This window comes from Haemaphysalis longicornis, unplaced genomic scaffold, assembly GCF_048455015.1.
Source record: "Haemaphysalis longicornis isolate Haplotype H1 unplaced genomic scaffold, Haemaphysalis longicornis Haplotype H1 scaffold_7, whole genome shotgun sequence".
Taxonomy (NCBI): domain Eukaryota; kingdom Metazoa; phylum Arthropoda; class Arachnida; order Ixodida; family Ixodidae; genus Haemaphysalis; species Haemaphysalis longicornis.
This window is the reverse complement of record NW_027526422.1, coordinates 181217145-181240257: the sequence shown is the minus strand read 5'-3', so window position 1 is coordinate 181240257 and position 23113 is coordinate 181217145. Positions and strand designations below refer to the sequence as shown.

At 47.3% G+C, this 23113-nt stretch overlaps 1 protein-coding gene across 1 annotated transcript in view; it reads right to left on the bottom strand.

Moving 5' to 3' along the window:
- LOC144147300 (carboxypeptidase Q-like) overlaps positions 1-21013 on the bottom strand; it is a 57224-nt gene extending 36211 nt beyond the window's left edge. Inside the window, exon 1 of the mRNA XM_077679396.1 lies at positions 20787-21013. The gene's annotated coding sequence lies outside the window, so the exon portion shown is untranslated. The remainder of the gene's footprint in view (positions 1-20786) is intronic.
- Between the last annotated feature and the right edge of the window lie 2100 nt (positions 21014-23113).

Here is a 23113-nt window from a genome sequence, read left to right as displayed (position 1 = left end):
AAACGATGGCAATAAATAACACGTTACGTACTTACGTCTCTCGTCTCTCTCTCTCTCTGTCGTCTCGCAACCCAACTACCCAACCCCTACGACAACAACAACGACAACTACCACCGCCAACTACCACAACCTACTCCACGTGACCACCCCCAATGCTCTGCATTTACTCGTGTCCCTCGCGCGGGGGCATGCGACGGAGGTTTTTTTATGTAAGACCAGGCACGTTGCGCCAACTGAAAACAGTTATCAGCCTTGCCGAACGCAAGGTTCGTTCGGCAACGCTGATTACTGTTTTCTGTTGGCGCCACGAAACTGGTCTTGAAGAAAGATTTCGAGTATGGCTAGGCAGTGTCATAAGCGAATAACAAAAATCGGGGGCGGTCCTCTGCTCTTGCAGCAGCCTAGCAGACGACGACAGCAGCGGCCTTTGCTTAGTGCGCATGCGGCTACTCTCGCCGAGTTTGCCGTATCACTCCATCACGCGGCGCTGATCGACCGAACGGGCGATGCTCCCGTGATATTGGTAAAAAATTGGGCGGGTGTACGTTGCAGTGCCCGCAGTGTATGAGTCGCTGTATGTTTTGCAAGCCGCAAGTTCGAATCCCGGAGAGTGCGTCCTTTTATTTTTGTTTTTATGTGATTTTTCGTTGTTGGCCGATGTTTTTATACTGCATTCACGATTTTTGCGCTGTAAAGTGTCTTGAAGGGGCCCAAAGTACAGGAAAGTGGGCACGGCAGACCCGACAGTGCCATGATTCTAAGCCGCTCCTACTTGATCTTGCAGACCATCGTGCTTGCCCTGGCCGCGCTTCCTGCAGACGGCTACACGTGTCAGCAGCAGCATGACCGAATGAAAGGACAATTCATCGACGGCGATCAGCGCGCACTGCCTGTCATCGTCTTCAAGGATTGGACACCCCCTGGTGGCCCGATCATTCAAGTGGCACATGACTTCCGTGACGTCACATCATCTTCGGCGACTACTATAAAAGAGGCCCCTCAGAATTTCGTCTTTTGTGGGCCCGGCAGACCCGGCAGTGCCATGATTCTAAGCCGCTCCTACTTGGTCTTGCAGGTTAGTTTTCACTCAACCTCATTTCGTAGCGACAGTCGTGGTATAGTGGTCGTGCCGTGCCCCCACCAGTGCGTGAAAATTGCGCATGATTGCTTCCTTGTATGTAAACTGCTTGTTTGTGGTGACGTGGAATCAAACCCTGGTCCCGGTCCTTCGAACAAAGACGTCTTAGAAACGTTGCTTGCTGGTCAAGCTGCGATCCAGGCAGATATTGCTGGAATTAAGGCAGAACTCGCCTCCGCAGTTACCGTGCTAACTGATCTGAAGTGCACCCAAATTGACAAAAGGGTTTCCGAACCTTCATCGTCTCTAAAAACCACGGAACAAGTGCAATCAAGCCTTAATTCAATGGCCAATGTCATGACTTTTCAATCCCAAAAATTAACTGATCTGGAAGATCGAAGTAGACGCTCTAACCTGATTATCTATGGCCTCGAACAAAGTGCAGAGGAAACAGGCGAAACTCTAAGCGAAAAAGTTGTCACAGGCGTATTCAAGAAAACTTTAGAAGTCGAGTGCAAATCTATCGGGCAAATTCATCGGCTTGGCAAAAATACCGGTAATAGGCCAGTAATCGTTTACCTTCAAGATTTTAATGAAAAAAAAAGCTATATTTGGAAACGTCACAAAGTTAAAGGGTTCAAAAATTTCTGTACAGAATGACTACTCCCCGCAAACCTTGCGCAAGCGCAAACTGTTGTGGGAAAGTGCCAAGGCGGACAAGAATAATGGAAAGAAGGTATATTTGGTCCATGACACACAAAAATAGACAAGGACGAGTACATCTGGGATGAATGCAAAAATGAACGGGTGAAAGTGACGAAAAAAACGGCAAACAACCTTCCTTATCGGAACCTTGACTGAATGTCATATCAGCCGACAAACAGCTCAGACTGGTCAACATAAATGCGCGAAGCCTAGCGAATAAGACTGATATGCTCGAAGTTGCACTCATTGAAAATTATCCACACGTCGCCATAATAACTGAAACCTGGTTGCGCGAAGAACTCTGTGACGAGGATGTATTTCCCCCTTCCTACAGAGTGTTCCGCAAAGACCGGTCTGGAAGGGGTGGTGGTGTAGCGGTGCTTATCAAAAGCCCAATTGAAGCCGTATCACTAGGAGAAGTCACCGACCTAGAATGCTTGTGTATCAGTCGGAGTTGTTGGGGCCACAAGTTCATTTTATATGCTCTGTACAGGCCACCTTATGCACCGATTGACTATCTTGAAAAACTGCAGGCTCACATGACACAACATAGCAAAAATAAGGTAATCTTGGTTGGTGATTTCAATCTCCCTGACGTTAGCTGGGAACGCCTTCAGGATTGTTCGCAAAACAGAAAGCAAGTGAATATTTTATTTAATTTAATGTTTACACATGACACTACTCAGGTTGTTCTCCAGCCTACACGTGTCCAGGAAACTTGAAGCTCTATTCTTGATTTGGTTTTCCGTCCCAGAACTTACGCTGACACTACGACAGTCGCCATTGAACCAGGCATATCTGACCACCTCCTCGTAAGCGTCTCGATGCCTATGGTACGGCTCAAGAGGCACAGCAAACCACCGCTGGGCTGTTTTAAAGATTTTTCTCGTGCGAATGATGCAAGGATTATTGAATACATGGAAAGTGCTTTTGAAGGCTTTTGCGAGGAAGGCGTCCGCACACTTTGGAGCCGTTTTAGGAATATGTGTCAATTCTGCATCAGTAACTTCATACCTAACAAATTTAAACGTACATCTATACAAACCCCCTGGATGACTCGTAACATTATCCACCTTAAGCGAAAGATCAAGCGTCTTAAGAAAAAGCACACTCCGTCTCATCTGTTAAAGGATTTGCGAGAGAAAATTTCATGTGAACTAAAGAGCGCGAAGTAGCATTACTTCCAAACAACATTGCCTGACTTTATAAAGAATGAACCTCAAAAATTCTGGAATTACATAAGCGAAAGAAAACAGCCCGTCTCAGAGCTATTTATTGATGGAGTATGTATTACTGACCATGCATCAATTGCAGAACAGTTCAATAACTACTTTTGAAGCGTATTCTCCTGGTCAAACCCACCCAATGCTGTATCTTTTGTCCCCTCAGATGTATCTTTCATTTCTTATCCTGGTGTTGTTTCAATGTTGTTAAACTTAAAAACCAAAACGTCTTGTGGCCCGGATGATATCCCGAACTCGTTTTTGAGGTGATACGCCGAATCCTTAGGAAAATTCCTTGTAGTTTTGTTCCGTGCTTCACTAATGTCCAGTGTGCTGCCTGAAGACGGGAGGGCAGCCCGAATTGTACCAATATTTAAGAAAGGTGACCGATCTTTACCCCTAAACTACCGTCCTATGTCCTTGATATCGTCCTGTTGTAAATTTATTGAACACATCATAGCTAACCGCATACTGGTTTACTTAGAAGAACGTTCTGTATTAACACCTTGGCAGCATGGATTCAGGAAAGGTTATTCGACAGTAACGCAGCTAGTAACGATAGTTCATTCATTCGCTTCAGTAATCGATAATAACGGTCAAATTGATACCATATTTCTAGATTTTAGTAAAGCATTCGACAAGGTCCCGCATGACAAACTAATTTTAAAATTAAGTTCAATAGGCCTTCCAGATATGATAATCAGCTGGATCACAGCTTACTTGAATAACCGCGTACAGCGCGTAACGGTAGGTGGGCAACAATCGGGGAGTCTTCCAGTGACTTCAGGCGTACCTCAAGGAAGTGTACTAGGACCCTTGCTTTTTTTATTGTATATTAATGATATTGTGTATGTCGTGTTTCCTGGTGTTAACATTCGATTGTTCGCGGATGATTGTGTCTTGTTCAAAAGTATTTCCTGTTCCAACTATCAAGGTGACCTCCAAGCAAACCTAAATAATATCAATGAGTGGTGCAGGGAGTGGGGAATGTTGCTTAACAATGATTAATCCGTCCTTCTTCGCATAACTCGTAAAAAAACGCCCATTCCTTTCACATACACACTAAGGTCTTCTCTTTTAACACAAGTCACCAACCACAAGTATCTAGGTCTAACACTTACCGACAATCTGTCCTGGAATTCCCATATTGACAATGTCTGCTCTTCTGCTTTGCGAAAGCTATGTTTCTTGAGGCACAAACTTCGTAAAACACCTCCAAACGTTAAATTACTTGCTTATTTCTCACTTATTCGCCCTAAACTTGAATATGCATGCATTGTATGGGATCCGTTCACTGATGCTAACATTACTAAACTCGAAAGGATTCAAAGAAAAGCCGTTCGATTCGTTTTCTCTAAATTTCCCCCACTTGATTCCCCCTCTGACCTTATGCAAGCTAACCATATCCCTCTCCTCCAACTTCGGAGGAAACAATTTCGCCTGGATTTTCTAGCGCAACTCGTCAACAAACAATTGGTTAATGACGCCACTCCGTATCTATCCCCTCTAATGAACGACCTTCGCGCCATCACCACCCTCATTCACTAACGCCCTATTTCGCTAGAACCGACACATTTAAATTCTATTTCTTTCCTCGTACAATAGCTGATTGGAATTATCTTGCAGAGCCCGCACCTTGTTCAAAATGATGTCTGTTGCTTTGTTTTACTTATGATTCTCTTACAGGCCCTATATCTCATTCCAAGTGACGTTCGTTGCTACATTTGTTTCACTGTATTCATGTTCCATTGTATTTCTTGCTTTGAATATTATGTAATTACCCACCCTGCATGGACCTTCAATGGTCAGCAGTATGAAATAAATAAAATAAATAAAATAAAATTTAAACGGATTGTGTGGCGGCATGTTATGCGTCACATGCGTGCGGGGAATGTGTACAGAGGAGTGAATTACGGGTTTTAAGGACTGCTTTCTTTTTAAGGCACAGGTCGGGAACTTTTCAGTGGCATCGCTAAGGGGGGCGGGGGCGAGGGGGGGGGAGGGGGGGCTGGGTTTCGGGTATCAACCCCTGGGTAAAGAGGGGGGGGGGGTGCCACTTGTGCCCCTACACTGTGTAATGCGGATGTCTTACACTGGAAGACGACTGTAATGAAACCACAGCTTTGGCCTGTTCAAATCACGCCCCCACCAGTCTATTCAAGTTTGTTTCCTGGTGCAACGGAAGAAAGGGAGTAGAATTTCGGCATCCAGGAATATCGCGGCAGTCGACTACCGCGGTATTCTCGAGGTAGTCGAGAAAATCACGGTAGTCGACTGAGCGCTGGTCCAGTCTACTGTGTTTCTCTGTCCCGGTCCTTTGCGCTCTTTTTAATTTTTTTGGTGTCAAGAATGGGCGTGGCTTGAGGAGTTAATTGGCTGCAGGGTTAGCGGAAGCAAACAAGGAACGATTTCTGGAGAGGGGGTGCCGTCGGCATGAGTCTGCGACGTAAATAAAGCGGATAGCCTTGTGTTCATTTTCTTTCTATTTCATCATGGTTTTCGTGTGGGCGTCCCATGGAGTTCTAACTAAAAAAGATTTGAAGCTGATGACCTAATTATTTTGCTTTGGTAGAGGATGAGTAGGGGATTTGCTTTGGTAGAGGATCTTTTAAGGTGGAGTATCAGTAAAAAAAAGGACAGGGCAACAAAATTAACTGCATAACAAAAAAAAAATCGCGCCAATCCACCCCGTGAATGTGGTTGGAAAGCAAAGCTGTAAATGGCACCCATAACGATTACCCATGGACGTCACTTAAATTCACTCACATCGCTCTGAAAATAGCAAAACCAGAGAGAAGTGAAATGCACTTAGCCACACCATTTATTACTTCAAAGAGATATTCTTGTTAATGTTAAATCAATACATGAAGCATGAACGGTGTTTGGTTGAGTTGTATTGGTGCAGCACAAGAGTGGAAATTTTTTTTATAAAATTTAAGTGAGCTCCAACCCGGTGTTAGACTATCTGTCTTCTCCGTCTCTCCGCCGCGGATGGAGGCGACGAGATTTGCGGCAGAGGAGGAGGAGGAGGAAGAAATACTTCTGTTCAGATTTCTGAACGGCCCAGAGTGCAGCCCTGGGGAGTGATTCCTTCTTCTGTGGTGCCCATATGCAGTCCGCGCGGCCTGTGTTCTGTCCACCCCCTGAGGCTGGGTAGGTAGAGAGGGCCTGGACAGCATCATCTCCCATTGCTCTTGTTGGGTAGTTGACGGAAAGAGAGGAGGGTTCTCAGGGCTAAAGTCGCACACCCCGATTACGGGGCGGAGTGTCCCTGCTTCTGAGCAAAATTTACATTCAGCGTCGTAGTGATTCGGATACATTAAGTGAAGACGCGTAGGCTGTGGGAAGGAGCCCGGATTGTATGAGCCGTAGAGTAGTTTGTTGTTCTCTGGAAAGGTCAGGGTAAGGCGAAGGTACGGTCTCTCTCAGAAGGCGATAAATCTGGGTTATCTCCCTGAACGTGACAAGCGGGTGACTGTCCTAGTGCAGCTCCATAGCATGGCAGGTAAAAGCGCAGGCTTTTTGGGTGGGCGTATTTCTTGCCCTCCATTGAAGCGTGAAGGGGTGTCAGATGAGCTGAATGTAACCGTTTGGGGAGCAGTTTTTAGCACGCGCAGTGCGGTTCAGGACACCCAACCCTACTGGTAATTCCAGTAGGCTTGCTGGGAATCGATGACTACACTCCGAACCCCTGGTTGAGCGAGAGCCAAGGTGATGACTGGCTCTTCTGCTGCCGTAATTTCTTGGGTCTTAAGCGAGGTACACGCAAGGAGGTTGGTTCTGGAGGTAGCCACGATGATGGCGTATTGCTGCCCACGATTTTTGGAGGCTTCTGTGTAGATAACTGCATTATTCCCACTGAGGGTGGTGTTTAGCGCTTGAGCCCGTACTTTTCGGTGACCCTCGTCATGTGAGGGGTTCATATTTCTAAGAAAAGGGAGCATATTTAGTTTTAGTCGCCAAGAGTCTGGGAGTACGTCAAGCGGAGTGACATTCTGGGCTGCCCAGCCAATGTGGTGAAGCATGCGGTTACCCATCGCAGTTCTGAGTCGGACCATCTGGTTAGAAAGATGGCCTTCTATCAGCTCTTCCACCGTGTTGTGGAGCCCCGTGCTAAGCAGTCTGTGTGGACGCACTCATGAGAAGACCAATGGCCTGCTCGACCGCCTTTCTACTTATTATATAAAGCATCTCTAAATCTTCCTAGTCGAGAAGAAGACAGGGGGTTGATGTAAGTAACCCTCGAGAGGATAAAAGCTTCAATTATTCGAAAGGTACCGGATTCCTTTAGCCTTCGCTTCTTGGTGGCAACTTGCCTGATCATGTGTATGATTTGATTAATGCTGTTTTTCAGGCACTGCTAGGAGACGTCATTTTTGGTGTTAGCCTCGAGATGTAGCCCAGGATCTTGATGCTGGGGCTTGGAGTGATGGCCTGGCCATCAAGGAGTATTTGAATGTATTCCTTGATTTGGCGTGAGGGTGGACGACAAGGAGCTGTGATTTTTTACGTGAACACTGGAGGCCACAGGCTTTAGCACATTGGCGTAGTAGAAGTGAGATGCCTTGCATTGGTGTGAGCTTCCTTTAATTTTTGTAACTCTTAGCACATGAGCAAGGTGCGCACAGGGCCGCTAGACGGGCGTGAGTGGTCGCGTGACGCTTTCACGTGGCATTCAGAGAGAACGCAGGGTGTAAACCCGTAGATGTGCTTGGTGAGTACACCACCCGTCTTCCTTGTCTTCGTGTGGGCTCGTAGCTAAATCGGTAAGACATCGGGATCTCGCTTTGTTAGTCTAGTATGTTCCAGGTTCGATTCCCGGCGGTGCCAGTAAATTCTTTTATTTGTTCGCTGGAGTTTTCTGGTGACACCAACGGTCGCGAAAGAACCCTTGATGGGTAGAGGTAAAAAGCTTTGCTTTAAAAATTGGCCGCGTATCTGCTCCTTTCGTTGCAAATGACGTCAAATAACGATAGTCTTTATCGGCTTTTGCGAAGTAAATGCCTCCCTTCGCTTTACCGCTCACCTCTCATGTTGTTCCTCTTGCGTCGCGCTCCTCCCAAGGTAAAGACGCCAAATGTTTGCTTAAATCATTTTAAATTTTGAGCGTTCTACTGCTCCAAACCGGGTGTCTCGATGCGAACGCTGCCGTACGGCGAAGACGCGCGTTAATCGAGGCGCCCTACTTCGAACCGCGTTTCCCTACTCCACGTGCGTTGCAAGCAGAACGTGGAAACTATCTAGTGGAACCTTTCGTAACTGTTGCCGATTGATTTCTTAAAATGGCGCCAGAAGCTATAGTGGCGCGGGCGACAGCAGGCGACGGCGGAGTGAATTCTTTTTCTGAAGTTGATGAAGTATTTAATTTCGCAAAAGTCAAGCATGTTTGAATTTTTATAAAGGAACACTGCAAATATCACTTCTGTATTGATTTGTTGTCTCATATTTCCGTAATCTCTTGTTCTTCTTCAACAATGTTGACAAGTATGAACATTACACCGGACCAAGACGGGTAGATTTAGCTGTGACTATATAAGACTATTGCGCAGGCATTCTTTTGCTTTGGCCGGGTGGCTGAATCGAGTCACAGACAGACAGACGGACAGACATACAGACATACAGACAGACCAAAATTTCTGGGTTTAAGTAGCCCAAGAAAGACTATCGTCTTTAAAAGCAAACACCTGGGGGCCTGCCGCCTGTGCGGGCCTCACGCCTGCCTCGTCGACTGCGCTCGGCCATCCTGCGCCTCCGCGTGGGGGGCGCGAGGACGGCGGAGCGAAAGCACCTACTGGGGCGGATGGCCAGCCCCGCCTGCACTCACTGCCGAGCGCCCGTGCAGCCCCTGCCGCACATACTGTACGAGTGCCCAAATATTGCGGCAGGGCGGGCAGAGCTGCTGGTCGTGCTTCAAGGAGTGCGGCCTAGAGCTGTGCACGGGCCGAAAATTTGGTCCCGAGCCCAGCCCGGGCCCGGTGCTTATCGCAGTAGGCCCGGCCCGACCCGATGAACAAGGCCGACGGGCCGGCCCGGGCCGGCTGCGTGTTTCCAACTCAAATACCGTAGGGGCCCGCGCCTGATTGGGGCACGTTTGGAAGTGAAAACTACCTAAAGGCGGTAAAATACATCTTAAGTAAAATGATAACCGGCAAAACCAACATTAAACGGGCAAAACAACCCCAATTAAACATAACAGTCATGCACACATCCCTACCGCAGCTGTCCTTCGCTCAGCTACATACGAAAGAATTGAAACCGACATAAAGGTTACCGAACCGCCCAACCTAAAAAAAAGATGAACCAAAAACCCTCCAACCACGAACAAATTCATGGTCATATTAAAAAATATTCAAGAAAAGTAGCCGAAACCACAATGGCCCAAACCACTGAAAAGCAAAAAAAAAAAGGAACTGGAGCTCACCTAACAGGAACAAAACCACCCGGCATTTTGTGTAGAATTTCATAATGTTCCCTAAATGTATTAAAACAAGCAATTAAAAATAGAATGGCACCTTGGGCATTTGAACCTGATTCTTCCGATTGCTATACAGAAATGGAACCTGTATGCCAGGGGACCAGCCGGTTCGTGTTTGTTTAAACAGGGTGTGTACTTGCTTTGTTGTTTCGTCAGTATACGTTTCCTTTTCTCAAGAGTATATAGGGCTGTCGGACTCGGTCCCTTCTTTTTATCGAGATGCAAAGTACACGCGTGCATTTATGAACATTTTATCGTTGCCGCATCATATCGCTTATCTATAACGTTTCAATCATATTAACTGTTCCTGTTTAGGCGGCTGTTGGCGCATTAAACCACCCTAATCCCCTTTTGCGCTTTTCCTTTCGTCTTCGTCTGCAGGCCACGACGCCCGAGGGCACAGGCCACCTCGTACCACCAGCTACGCTCGCCACGATGTTTTCCCGCCGAAACAAAGAGCAAAACTAAAGTTGAATTATCACCTCAGACTTTGACAGCTTCGCTTTTGTTGGCTCAGAGAAGGAAACGCAACTCTGAATAGGGCACTGCTACAGAAAACAGATGGAGACGCAGGTTTCTCTGGCAGTGTTTGAAGTTCAAAGTGTTCCATCTTGAAAATTTGTTTTTGCCCGAACTTAGAGGTGGAAACTAGTCCCGCTGAATTGTCATTCGTTGTACTTGCCTAGGCGGTGTGTCGCTGAGCCACATGTGTTGCTCAGTTCTTCCCAAGACATGCAGTTTCAGATCTCTCACACTTACCGGCTTCCCATACGCCCACATGTGCCTCAGGGCCTAACGATAATAAGTCCAGTGGAATCTAAAAAGAAACCTGACCCGTGCTTTCACCGTGTCAGCAACATGTAGTTTCTGTGATATCATAGAAAACCTAAGTATTTCTTCACTGTGCCGGGCCAGCCCGGGCCGTCAGGACGGCGCGGCCCGTCCGAAGCATTTACATTTCGACCCGAGTCCGGCCCGGGCACGGGCGATAAGTAAGTCGGGTGGCCCGAGCCTGGCCCATGGGCCGGGCCGGGCCCGGGCTTTTGAGTAAGCTCGAGCCCGTGCACACCTCTAGTGCGGCCATTTGAGGAGCCGTTTGGCCCCCCTGGCAGTGCTCGGGAGGGGGACCAAGTGCTCGAGGCCCTGGGCACATACCTGGGGGCCTCGGAGCTGCACAGTGCACTCCACTACAACTCCGCCTAACTGCCCAGATTGTAGTGGAGTGCTTCTGCTTCTCTACTTGTGTGTGCGTGTGTGTGTGTTTCCCCTTTTACATGTGTGTTAAACATTGTCCTCTGTAGTTTCACGTGTTGTCTATATCTGTAGTGTTTCTCTGCAATGCCAATTTCCTCAATGTTTAACTCTTTTTTCGTTTCTTCTTCTTTTCTTCTTATTCATCTTCTTCTTTTGTGTTTCATATTTATCCTTGTGAACTTGCCCAGTGTGTTATATATATTATAATGTCAACCTTCTCCTCTATCCTCTTATTTCTATGTATTCTTTCCTTCCTATCCCCACCGACACCACCAGGCGTTCCGGTGTCCGCCCCCAGGCGAGAAAATTTACGTCTGTTGGTGGATCTTCCCTTTCCAATGAACAATACATACATACATACATACATACATACATACATACATACATACATACATACATACATACATACATACATACATACATACATACATACATACATACATACATACATACATACATACATACATACATACATACATACATACATACATACATACATACATACATACATACATACATACATACATACATATGTCGCGACCGGCGCAGAGACAACCAGCCACGACAGCGTTTGGGCTCGAACTGATTTTTATTCCTCCAGCACGAGCGCACGTGAGCGTGCGCCTCGTGGTTCCGCCTTCGTCGTCGTCGTCGCCTCGGCGCGGTGGACACGCGCCGCTACAGGGCTCAGGGGTGCGAGGGATGACAGCTGATGGCTGAGTTCATCAATGCGGCTCTCAAGTCGACCAAGCCTGGAGTCGTCCCTTGAGGTGGAGGGCGTATCGACGACTGCGGCGATGCTTGGGGACCGGGAATAGTCCGCGATGCGGTCAGCCAGTTCCGCGAGTTGGTCGAGTGGCATGTCAGCGGCTGCCGCAAGTACCAATACCATGTTCTGGGGGAGGCGTTGAAGGAAGAGCTCCCGAAGAAGTGGGTTGTTGAGGTCCTGGCCATGATCGCCCAATAGCTGCCGCATGCGATGTAGCAACTGCGAGGGTCGCCTGTCACCGAGCTCCTCGGTGTTCAGAAGCTGCTGCAGCCTGCTGCGCTCCGACTCCGACTTGCGTTGGATGATCGCTGCCTTTAGGTGGTCGTACGGCGCTTCAGTATGTGGGGCGTCGAGGATGTCGGCTAGCTCGTCCGCGATGCTGCCTGGCAAGGAGGTCACGACGCTGTTATATTTCGTCTCCTGGCTGGTGATGCGATGCAGACGGAAGCGCGCTTCGACTTGCGTGAACCATGTCCGCGGGTTCCGAGTCCAAAACGGGGGTAGAGTAGCGCTGTGCACAGCCGCGGTTGTAGCGTGAGCAGGCGGAGCTGCTTCGTGGGCGGGCGTAGCTGCGCCGGGTTGTAGTTGGCCCGCAGAATCCGGTGAAGCCGAAGGGGCCGACATGGCGCGGTCAGCAGAGGCGAGTTCGGTCCACGTCACCAAATCATGTCGCGACCGGCGCAGAGACAACCAGCCACGACAGCGTTTGGGCTCGAACTGATTTTTATTCCTCCAGCACGAGCGCACGTGAGCGTGCGCCTCGTGGTTCCGCCTTCGTCGTCGTCGTCGCCTCGGCGCGGTGGACACGCGCCGCTACACATACATACATACATACATACATACATACATACATACATACATACATACATACATACATACATACATACATACATACATACATACATGCATGCATGCATACATGCATGCATGCATGCATGCATGCATGCATGCATGCATGCATGCATGCATGCATACATACATACATACATACATACATACATACATACATACATACATACATACATACATACATACATACATACATACATACATACATACATACATACATACATACATACATACATACATACATACATACATACATACATACATACATACATACATACATACATACATACATACATACATACATACATACATACATACATACATACATACATACATACATACATACATACATACATACATACATACATACATACATACATACATACATACATACATACATACATACATACATACATACATACATACATACATACATACATACATACATACATACATACATACATACATACATACATACATACATACATACATACATACATACATACATACATACATACATACATACATACATACATACATACATACATACATACATACATACATACATACATACATACATACATACATACATACATACATACGTCACCCACTTTCTATCATTAGGCATTCGATCGGCGGAGTGCTCCCATCCCGGAAGGTGGTCGGGGGACCACACGATACTTGAGGAGGGCAAGAGGGCCAGTTTCTGTGCTAGTGAAAGCGTTCTGCTGAGTGCTTTGCGAACATTACTAGAAAAAAAGATGTCAGAGACTGTGCGACAAAGGACAGAACGTCCGGTGTCATATACAAGATTTTTGAGCTGAGTTCCCCTCCCCATGCATTGCGGAGAGGAAAAATCTACTGGAACGAGTCAGGCAGCGTAACAATGACGTCCGGCTTCAGAACCATCGCCCAGTACTGTGAAACATCAGACCGCAAAACAGACTTCGGTGAAACGTTCCCGAAGCGTGACCAACTGGAGAAAAAGATGCAAAGAACATAAACCCTTCCCTCCGAACCCTCCCACTTGTGTACACGCGGGCACCGCGCTCCACAGCGAGGTGCTTTGTGAGTGACCGGGGCTACAACGTGACCCCAGTAAATCCTGAAGAGGGAATCGAGCTGGTTCCCAAACGTCTGTTCTTGGTTATTGCTTTTGGTTGGAGAAAGCTATATGAATTTCCTCAGCTACTTGAAAAAGGTTGATTCATCTAGGAGTCGTCTTGAGCTAGTCGGCTGCACAACGGCATAAATGAAATCGTTGCGAGAAACGGTTGTGAGCCAGTGTGTGGCGCCGATGCACTCAGGCCCGTACGAATTTGATAGTTTACTCAAAAGTTCCTTCTTTATCGCTTCGTAACCTCCTTCGATTCAAATTTTGCTCCATTGGTTGGTGGCTGCTTCACTGGTAAGCCCGAACCTCACATTTTATACTGTGTTCATTTTCCCAAGACGCCAATGTCAATTTAAGCCCGAACCTCACATTTTATACTGTGTTCATTTTCCCAAGACGCCAATGTCAATTAACTTATTTGTATGTGTGATGGAATATTTTATCAACGTACGAAAGGAAACGACGACATCGTCGCCGACAAACATCCACAGGACCAGCCCGGCACTGGTCGCGTAGATGATTCGTGTCGTCCAGTCGTCTCTTTCCCCGCTAATCCCCTTTCTATCTGCTTCCATTCTCAGTAACCAAATAGCCATTGAAATAACGAGACCCGAAAATGTATCCATTTCAAACGTACTGAAATGCTCACCTAGAGAAATTTCCAGCATGCAGTTGCTGCCACAGAGGCTGCCTTTAGTGACAAACTGGTGGGCTCAGGCGGTTTTTCCGAATTTCTGGGACAATTACTTTCTCTCACATTTTATACCACGTTTACTGCACAATATTTAGAAATAACCATTTTTTTGGCCAGTCCGACTTTTGCTTATTTGCTGGGACGTCTATTTGTCCCCCAGCCTTCTTTCACCAGGCTCCGCTTGTGGTCCTTCAAGCTTCATTTCTTAAAGGTGTGTTCCTCGACACACGATTTGTCTTGCATTTGTTGCCTTTAAACAGCGCTGTCATTGCTGGCCACCCTCCTCCAGGCCCGCGTGACGTCTGCACGATTTAGTCGGAACAGCGGGCTGCAAAGCTTTCCGAACGCCTCTGGCGACCACCCTATAGTGTCGTTTTATGACGAGGCCTGAGACTCTATCACACCCCCATTGCTCTTGCAAGCATCCATTCCGCATACCCCAGTACGATGTGGTACTCTCACGCTGCCGCATATCAGCCTTGACTTTTACCCTACCCCACTTTAGTTTGGCGCATTACACCCTGTGCTGTCGCAAGTAACTCTTGGCCACTTCTTTCTCCGCAGCTAACGGTGTTTTCGTGCTCACGAGCGACGCACTACGGTGCTCTTTACAGTTAGAATTTTTATCCATGCCTAATTTACTGAAAGGTCGGTGTTGTGTATTCGAGATCTGCACCCGAGTCGGCGTCTGGGGTTCTTTAAACCAAGCTCGTGTAGCTATTATGGTTTAGTTTGCCTTGTTATATAGGCAAACTAAACAATAATAGCTACCAGGCTATATAACACGCGTATAGCTATAACACACGGCTTCTTATCTTGCTGCTTACTTTCCTGGTATATTGCCCGACCTTCATGAATAACTACACATCAATTATTATCCTGTGGCTTCATTTCGCGTCGCATGTTGCATATTATGCATGCTTGCATTGACATTTCGAAGCCCACGCATTCAGTATCTGTGAAAAGTCTTTGTACATTGGCATCTAAATGAAAGATACAAAATTTGTCGAGGCCAATCGCTCCTGTCGCGCGACGAGAGCGATGCCGAACGACAAGAGCGACTGAAATCGCTTGTGGCAGCTCCCGTCGCAAGCGTGAACCAGCCTTAATATGGTAACAATGAAATTCATTAATAATATTATTATTAACAATAACTAGAGTTTTATTATTAATAATTGTTTTGTATTTGTGAGAGGGTGACAAATTTTCTAGGCCCCGGGTGCAAGTTTCCCCAGCAACGCCACTGAAACTTTTGAGTAGTTTAGTTTTCGAATATGGAGTGCGCAGCGTCGTGCAGGTGCGGCGGGGCGTCTATGCGCAGCAGCGCGTCGAGGGGTTTCTGTCATTTTTTGCTGGCATCTGCGCTCCGCAATAACTTAGCGCCCCGGCACTTGCTGCATGCCCTAATCTGGGTGGCTTTGGCGGAGCGAGCTAGCATTTCAAGGACCGGTATTTACAAAGTTTGGATTTTGTCCTGGATAATTAGGAACCCGCGTCTATTTGCCAGATGAGGTGACGGAGAAAGGTTCACCATTCGCTTTTCGACGCTAAGTGGAGCCCGTGGAGAAACAGGAACACCTCGAAGTTTCTTGCTTGCCAAAAATGACATGTAAGCAACAACTTTTCGGAAATTCCCTCGCTCATACAGTAAATGCTGGCTGCATGTACTAGTAATAATTAACGCGTGCTATTAACTTATGCTATCGTGGAAGCCTAATTTAAATGAGACCTAGAATTTGTATCAGTCCATCACATCTAGTCGATGGTCACAAGCGGTTGGTAGAGAAAACAACTGACTCCTGTCTAATAAATACCCACAATCCTGTCACGTTTTTCTGGGTCCCCTTTCCTCGTTTTAAAGCAAAGCTTTCCAGCTCTACCAGCCAACAGTTATTTCGCGGCATGCGGGACAAAAACTCCCGATTCGGCAAAGGCGGCCCCGCGGGGGAAGGGGGGGGGGGGAGAGGGTTTTACTCACGGAGCACACTGCAGATGGCGCGGCGTTCGGGATGCCACCCCCGCGAATCAAAGGTAACGGCTGGAAAATTGTCTCGTTTGACTCTTTGTAGAGCCACGTGTGTGAATTAAAGTGACCTCGCATAGGCAATTGCTGTGGGTGTCGTTTAAACCTTTGCTTTCCAACCACCTTCACAGCGTGGATTGGAGCCAATTTGTTTAGTGGGCGGACACCGATTACAGTGGCGACACGTCATGGACCAGCAGGGGCCTCGATTGAAGTAAACTACCGCTGGTAACGCCCTCCTCCAATATCATTGTTTGCTTGCAAGCAATGTGGCATTAGGCCTGTTAGACTAGCAACGTAAGAAAAGCCGTGAGGCTGCGATTTCTATACCGTATATAAGAAACAAGAAAAAAGAAAAAAGAAACAGAATTACCGTTGTTGCATTGCTCTGGGTGATATTAGAACATATAAACAATATAAAAGAAACACTTCGACATACGTACAAGCACCCTAACATGCATGTTGCGTTCATTTCAATATTGCAAAATACATACCAAACACATTGACGCGCTAGAGGCGATTCCAAAGTACCAGCTGCCGCAGCCGCCACTCGGTCATGTTTTTCGCCGCTGGCATCGTGAAAAATGGGCGAGCGGCAGCTGCAAGGCCGGCCATTGCGACGGCGCGCCGACCAACCGAAAAAATAAAATGACGGCACGAGTACGAGCAATGTCACGCAACCCCTCGCTCTCCATTCCAGTAGTTGGCATGACGATCAATGCAGCATTTCCTCGAATGCCCCGAACTGCCAGGGGGAGATTTGTCGCTGCTGTCTGAATTATGTTGGAGGAACCGTGATGAATGCGACGAAGGCCCCACAACGCTTAAGGTACATAAAAATAAAAATTATGGTTTGTCTCTCTCTCTTCCATCATCCAGCCGCCTGGGCAAAGTGAAAGACTCTTTGAAAAAAAAGTACACGTAGGCAAGGCCATTGAAAACTCGTGGCAAGGTTCATACATGTCGGCATTTTTCACCGCAAAAGAAACCTCCGGCATATTAGAGGCAAATGATGGAGGCTAAAAGCAAAAACGCCCGTGTGTACGAGATTTCGGCGCACGTTAAAGATCCCCAGGTGGTCAAAATTAATCCGGAGCCCTCCACTACGGCGCGCCTCATCGCCTGCGTTGCGTCGGCGCGTTAAACCCCACAATCAATCAATGAAATATTAGAGGCAAAATAAAAGTACATAAGCAAGAGTACCAACGTTCACTGGAGTGGTTTACAGTAGAAATTAACCAATAGGTGTTCAGAACGGTGTCAAAAAGACGCGAGACAAAAGCGAACAATAAAAAAAAACAATTTCGGATTGTGGCGCTCCAAACCAAACAAAAGATAAATAATAAAAAATGGTCGCGTATCTGCTCCTTTCGTTGCAAATATCGACGAAAGGCGACAGTCGACCGGAGCCCGTGCCAAGTAAATGCTTCCCTTCTCTTTCCCCCTCACCTCACATGCTGTTCCTCTCCGGTCTCGTTCCTTCCAAGATAACACGCTAACGCTTTGCCCAAGTCAATTTACATTTACAGCGTTCTTCTGCTCCCAGTCGGGTGTCTCGATGACAGCGCTGCCGTACGTTGGAGACGCGCGTGAAAAGAGGCTTCCTACTACAACGTTTGTAGACCCACGTTGCCCTATACTCCACGAGCGTTTCAAGCGAAACGTGGAACCTCTTTACTGGAACCTTTTGTTGCTGTTGCCGTTTGATTTTTTTAATGCCGCCAGGAGCGCGGGCAGCAACAGGCGACGGTTTTCTGCGGTTGACGTAGTATTGCGTTTGCTATAGCTAAAGCCAAGCATCTTTAATTTTTTTTAATAAAAGAATACTGCCAATATTCCTTATGCATTGATTTTCTGCCTCATATTTGCGTAATGTCCTGTTCTTGTTCAATAATGATGACAAGTATGAACATTGACACCGGACTTAGACGTTTAGATTTGGTGTTGTGCTGTCTTTTTTGGCCCATTCGTTATTTGGCTGTGGGTAAATAAGAATATTGCGGAGCTTCTGTTCTGTTTCACTTTGGCCGGGTGGCTGAATCCAGTCACAGACAGGCAGGCAGACAGACAGACAGACAGACAGACCAAAATTTAAGCGTGTAAGTAGCCCAAGAAAGACTATCGCTCTGGCCAACTCATGACGGCCGAGTAGTTGGAACGCGGGGAAGACAACTTCATTGAACAAACATCCATTGCATTCATCACAGGGATAGCGAAATGGAAAATAAGGCGCCGAGGGGTGGAAAACGGGGAGGGATGAGAGGGCGTTACTAGGGAGGCAGAGGGCTACTGCCTTTCGGCAGAGTTGCGCCGATGCAAGCAGATACGCTGGCAATTCTTTGAAAGAATTACGCTTTGTGCAGTCGAGATCGTGCAGGCATGTTGTACAAAGCGAGAACATTGTTCACGCATGTGTCATTGTGAAAACTGTACCATTCCTTTCTGAAGAAAGTTGAGAGAAAAGCGAAAGCTTTCTAACACCACAACTGCGCCAAAAGTGAGTCAAACCTTGGCTAAAAGGGCCTCCAACCTGCGCTGAAGTGCGTCCGATGGATCGTCAAACTTTGAAAGACCGAAATCGCAACCGAAGAACGAAGACATGCGAAAACTTTGCGCGCTAAGTAAATTAATCTACGAACGATCTAAATGTATGCCCAACGTGGTTTATGAGATGATGGTGTTTGTACTATTGTCTTCTTCGTTATCGATGCCTCTATTGTCTTATCTACACCCATTTCTTATCGCCATTTTCAAGTGATCGTTTCGACACAATGCAAGACCGGTTTCACGCGGGCACAGCTTGTCCAGAGATGTTATCAGAGCTTTTCAGTCGATGAACTGGTCTATGAAGAAATACATCGGTTTCAAAACGCAACCGGTCCCACTGAGGAAGTGTTCGCTTTAATAATGACCTAATCCGCCGTGATATTGTGGTTTTCTATTCGTATACAGCAAGCATGTTATGGGTGATGCATGTACATTTTAGGCATCACAAGGGTCTAGCTACAGTAGCAGCGCAAATACAGAGCTGATACCGAAGGGACCACATCTGGTGGGATTTCATTTTGTTCTGTATGGCTCCAAAGCGACAACGGAGTAAACGTGGCGATTTTTAAATCAGGTGTCCCCACCAATTCTTGCACTGAACTGCAGCACTCCGATTAGAAATAACGCAGGCAGCACCCACGTGTGCATAGTACGATGCGTAGTAAATGCAAGACCAATAGAAGACGTTAGAGAGTATCTCGTTACCTTTGACGCAGAAAAATTAAAACGTGTAGGTTTGTGTCGAGTTTTGAGAGAAATGAACCATCGTACAAAATGAAAGATCAAAATTTTCTAGTGCACCATTCATGGGGTATGCAAAAAAGTATAAGGCCAGAAAAATTGTCCTCAGATCTGCTCACTGTGTTGCAAATGTCGTTGAAAGCCCATAGTCTTCCACCGTTCCTCCTGCCTAATAAATGCCTCTTCCTTCCTGTGCCCACCCATCACGCTCTTCCTTTCCCGTTTCGCTCCCCCACGATACACATGGTGAAAGCTTGCTCAAGCACATTCACCTTTCCCGCGTTCCACTGCTTGCGCTCCTTCAGTTGGAAGCTTTCGAATGGAACCACGAGGGGTATACGATCGGACGTGAGCTTTTTGTATTTTTAGATTTTGATGTTAAAACATCGTTTCCAACGCGAATGTTTTTCCCTACAGAAACTATCACGCGCATGCCTATTTTCAATTAGCAGAACACTGCCCAGTAGTACACATGTGTTGATATTTTGCTTCAAATATGCCTAATGTTTTCTTTTTGGTGAACAATGCTGACTCGAATGAGGTGTGGTATCATAGTTGGAGGTTTGGAGAGATTTTGACTATATAAAGTTCTCGTTTCAGAATCCCCTTATCTTGATTGATGCTTTGTAGGGTTTAACGCGCCGACGCGACGCAGACGATGAGGCTCGCCGTAGTGGAGGGCTCCGGATTAATTTTGACCACCTGGGGATCTTTAACGTGCGCCGAAATCTCGTACACACGGGCGTTTTTGCTTTTCGCCTCCATCAGAAAAGCGGCCTCCGTGGTCGGGAATCGAACCGGCGACCTCGTGCTCAGCAGTGCAACGCCTCAGCCACTGAGCCACCGCGGCGGTTTTCACTTATCTTTTCGCCGGGTGGCTCAATCGAGGGACACACAGACATACAGACAGACCAATCATTTAAGGTTTAAGTAGCCGAAGAAAGACTATCGTATCTTAAATACACTACGGTACAGATCACGTCCGGTTTGTAATTCTCGTCCGCAAAGTAGTGGCATATTCAAGTATGGCTTTCATTGGAGTAAACAAAGCAGCAATATTTGTGTCCGTTCTAAGTAGAAACGCCAAAGAAAATGAATGTAGACAACCATCGTTAAGCTTATAGTTCAAACACTCCTTTGTGGCGGCTGTAGATAGGCACAAGATTGCCCTGTATTGATATTTACGCTGACGGAACTGTTCGTACAGGGAGACCCTACACATTTCCTTAACAAGCTGCTTTCTGGTGTAAGGTTCAATATTTCTGCGCAGTTATTTGTCGATAGGCACACCGCCACTAATGGTGGTTCACTCACCGTAGCGTGAATAGAGGCACTGGAAGCGTTACAGCGGTAGTGCGGCTGTCACTCGGCGTCTACGCTCCACCTGATCACAAGTGGCGGTGTCGTTTTGTGCGGCCTGGCATTTCCGTGTGTGTGAGCCGTCCAACTGTGAGCTTCTCTGCGCCGATATTTGAGCGCGGGATAGACGTGCGCCCAACCAGTGGAAGGGCTACCGGCACGGGCATTTGCACAGAAGAGACCAGCCGCGAGCGAAACCACTCTATGAGTACTGATAGCTTATCTGCGCACAACAGACGATTCTTCGTTACGCGTTCTGTTGCTGGATTCTCCTGGCATACCTGGGGAGTGAGCGCACGGCGAGAGGAGAGCGCATACGTAGCTGTGCACCGCGGAACTGATTACGGCTGGGATACGGCGCTTATCGTACTAAGAGTTAGCGGCGGGGAAACGAAAGCGCGAGTGCAGCCCGATTCCAATCACTAATAAAAACGATTTTTCATCGCACAATATGATGTATACGTCTGCTTCCTAGTAAAAAAATTGCCCCGTCTCAGCTCGCTTGGCTACAAATGTCGTCAAAAAACGACTCTTCTGCCACCCGTGACTCGTAACTGCCTCTCTCTCTCTCTCTCTCTCTCTCTCTCTCTCTCTCTCTCTCTCTCTCTCTCTCTCTCTCTCTCTCTCGCTCACGCTGTTTCCTCCTGTCTTGGTCATCCTAGGTGGAGGCAGTGGATGTTTGGTGAATTCAATTTTCCCGCATTCACACTACTGCCGCGTCGTCTGTTAGGACTCCCTTTTACTGTTGGGCTCGGCGCTCTTCCCACCTGTACAAAACTCGGGCGGGAGCCCGTTTTGTATTTCGAGCAAATAAATTGTTTTAGCGCGTTTTAGGGGCAAAGCACCTTTGGGGCTCGGGCTGTCAAACTCTCCTGTCGTCTCATGTAGTAACGGTGCTAACGAGGCGCTCGTTTTCCAAGGTCTCGTGCTAGAACGTTACGCGTACAAAATAACACGAAGGGACACTCATTTCCCAATGTCTCGCGCTATTTCTTAGTATACCTTTTAGCATCCTGCGGCGTGTGACACGACCCCGAATACAACATACGGCCAGTCTGCCTCTCATTTAATTGCTTAAATCCGGTTCAACACAAGATACGGCGTCGCCGCCTCCGCAAGCGCACGATTGCTGCTCCCATCAGCGCTTCTCCGGCCCCCAGTCCGCGCGCGCCGTGTGGCAAGAGAGAGAGACTCACAATACTTGAATACTCCTATGCACTGCATGCATCGCCCCTCCCCAGATTTCACGTTCGTAGAGATGTCCCGCGATTTTTTGATTTCGTATCGGAAAATCAAGCAGAGTTCTATTTTCATTAAAAGAACGCTGCTAGCAATTGTCTACTGATGCTTTGCCTGAAATACCTCTTTTGTTTTTTCTGAAAAATGTTCACAAGTACGGAGCACTGCCAGACTTAGTCATTTCGAATTGTGCTGCCAATATAAACAACTTGTTCTAAAATTAGTTTTACGTTTGTCCGGGCGGGTGAATCGAGCAACAGACAGACAGACGGATAGACGGGCAGAAAGGTTTCTTGAATAAGTAGCGCGAGAAAGACTATCATTAAAAAAAATACCAGTATGCTCGTACGTAAGCCGAGATTCCTCCTCATCATCATAAACACAGCCCGCAGCCCTATAGCCACTAAAGCGGTAACGCAGTTGCCGCAAATTGGGAACTGTATCACTACGGGACGGCGTATAACGATCACGCTAAGTGGTTAGCCGTCCGGTTTCCCCATTTTAGACAGAGCGGAACGAGGAACTCGAAAGCTGCGCCAGTGACTTTGACATGGAATGGCGGATATATAAGCACGTGGAATGACACTCAATTCGCCCTATTCGATATAGTGCTCAATCTCTTATTGTGGGGAAGTAGTGTGTCATTCAGCATATTGAAGTGTTTAATCATTGATTGATTGCAGGGTTTAACACGCCGACGCAACGCAGGCGATGAGGCGCGCCGTAGTGGAGGGCTCCGGATTAATTTTGACCACCTGGGGATCTTTAACGTGCGCCGAAATCTCGTACACACGGGCGTTTTTGCTTTTCGGCTCCATCAGAGAAGCGGCCGCCGCTGCGGGGAACCGAACCCGCGTCCTCGTGCTCAGCAGCGCAACGCCTTAGCCACTGAGCCACCGCGGCGGGTAGTGTTTAATCATGGTATTCTGTTCCTGTAGAGCGATAATCGTGCGTCATACCCTTTTGGGACAACAGCGCTTGTTCCCTAACAACTTGAAAAACAGTGATATGCTATCCCAGGTCTCGCCAACATGAATAAACAA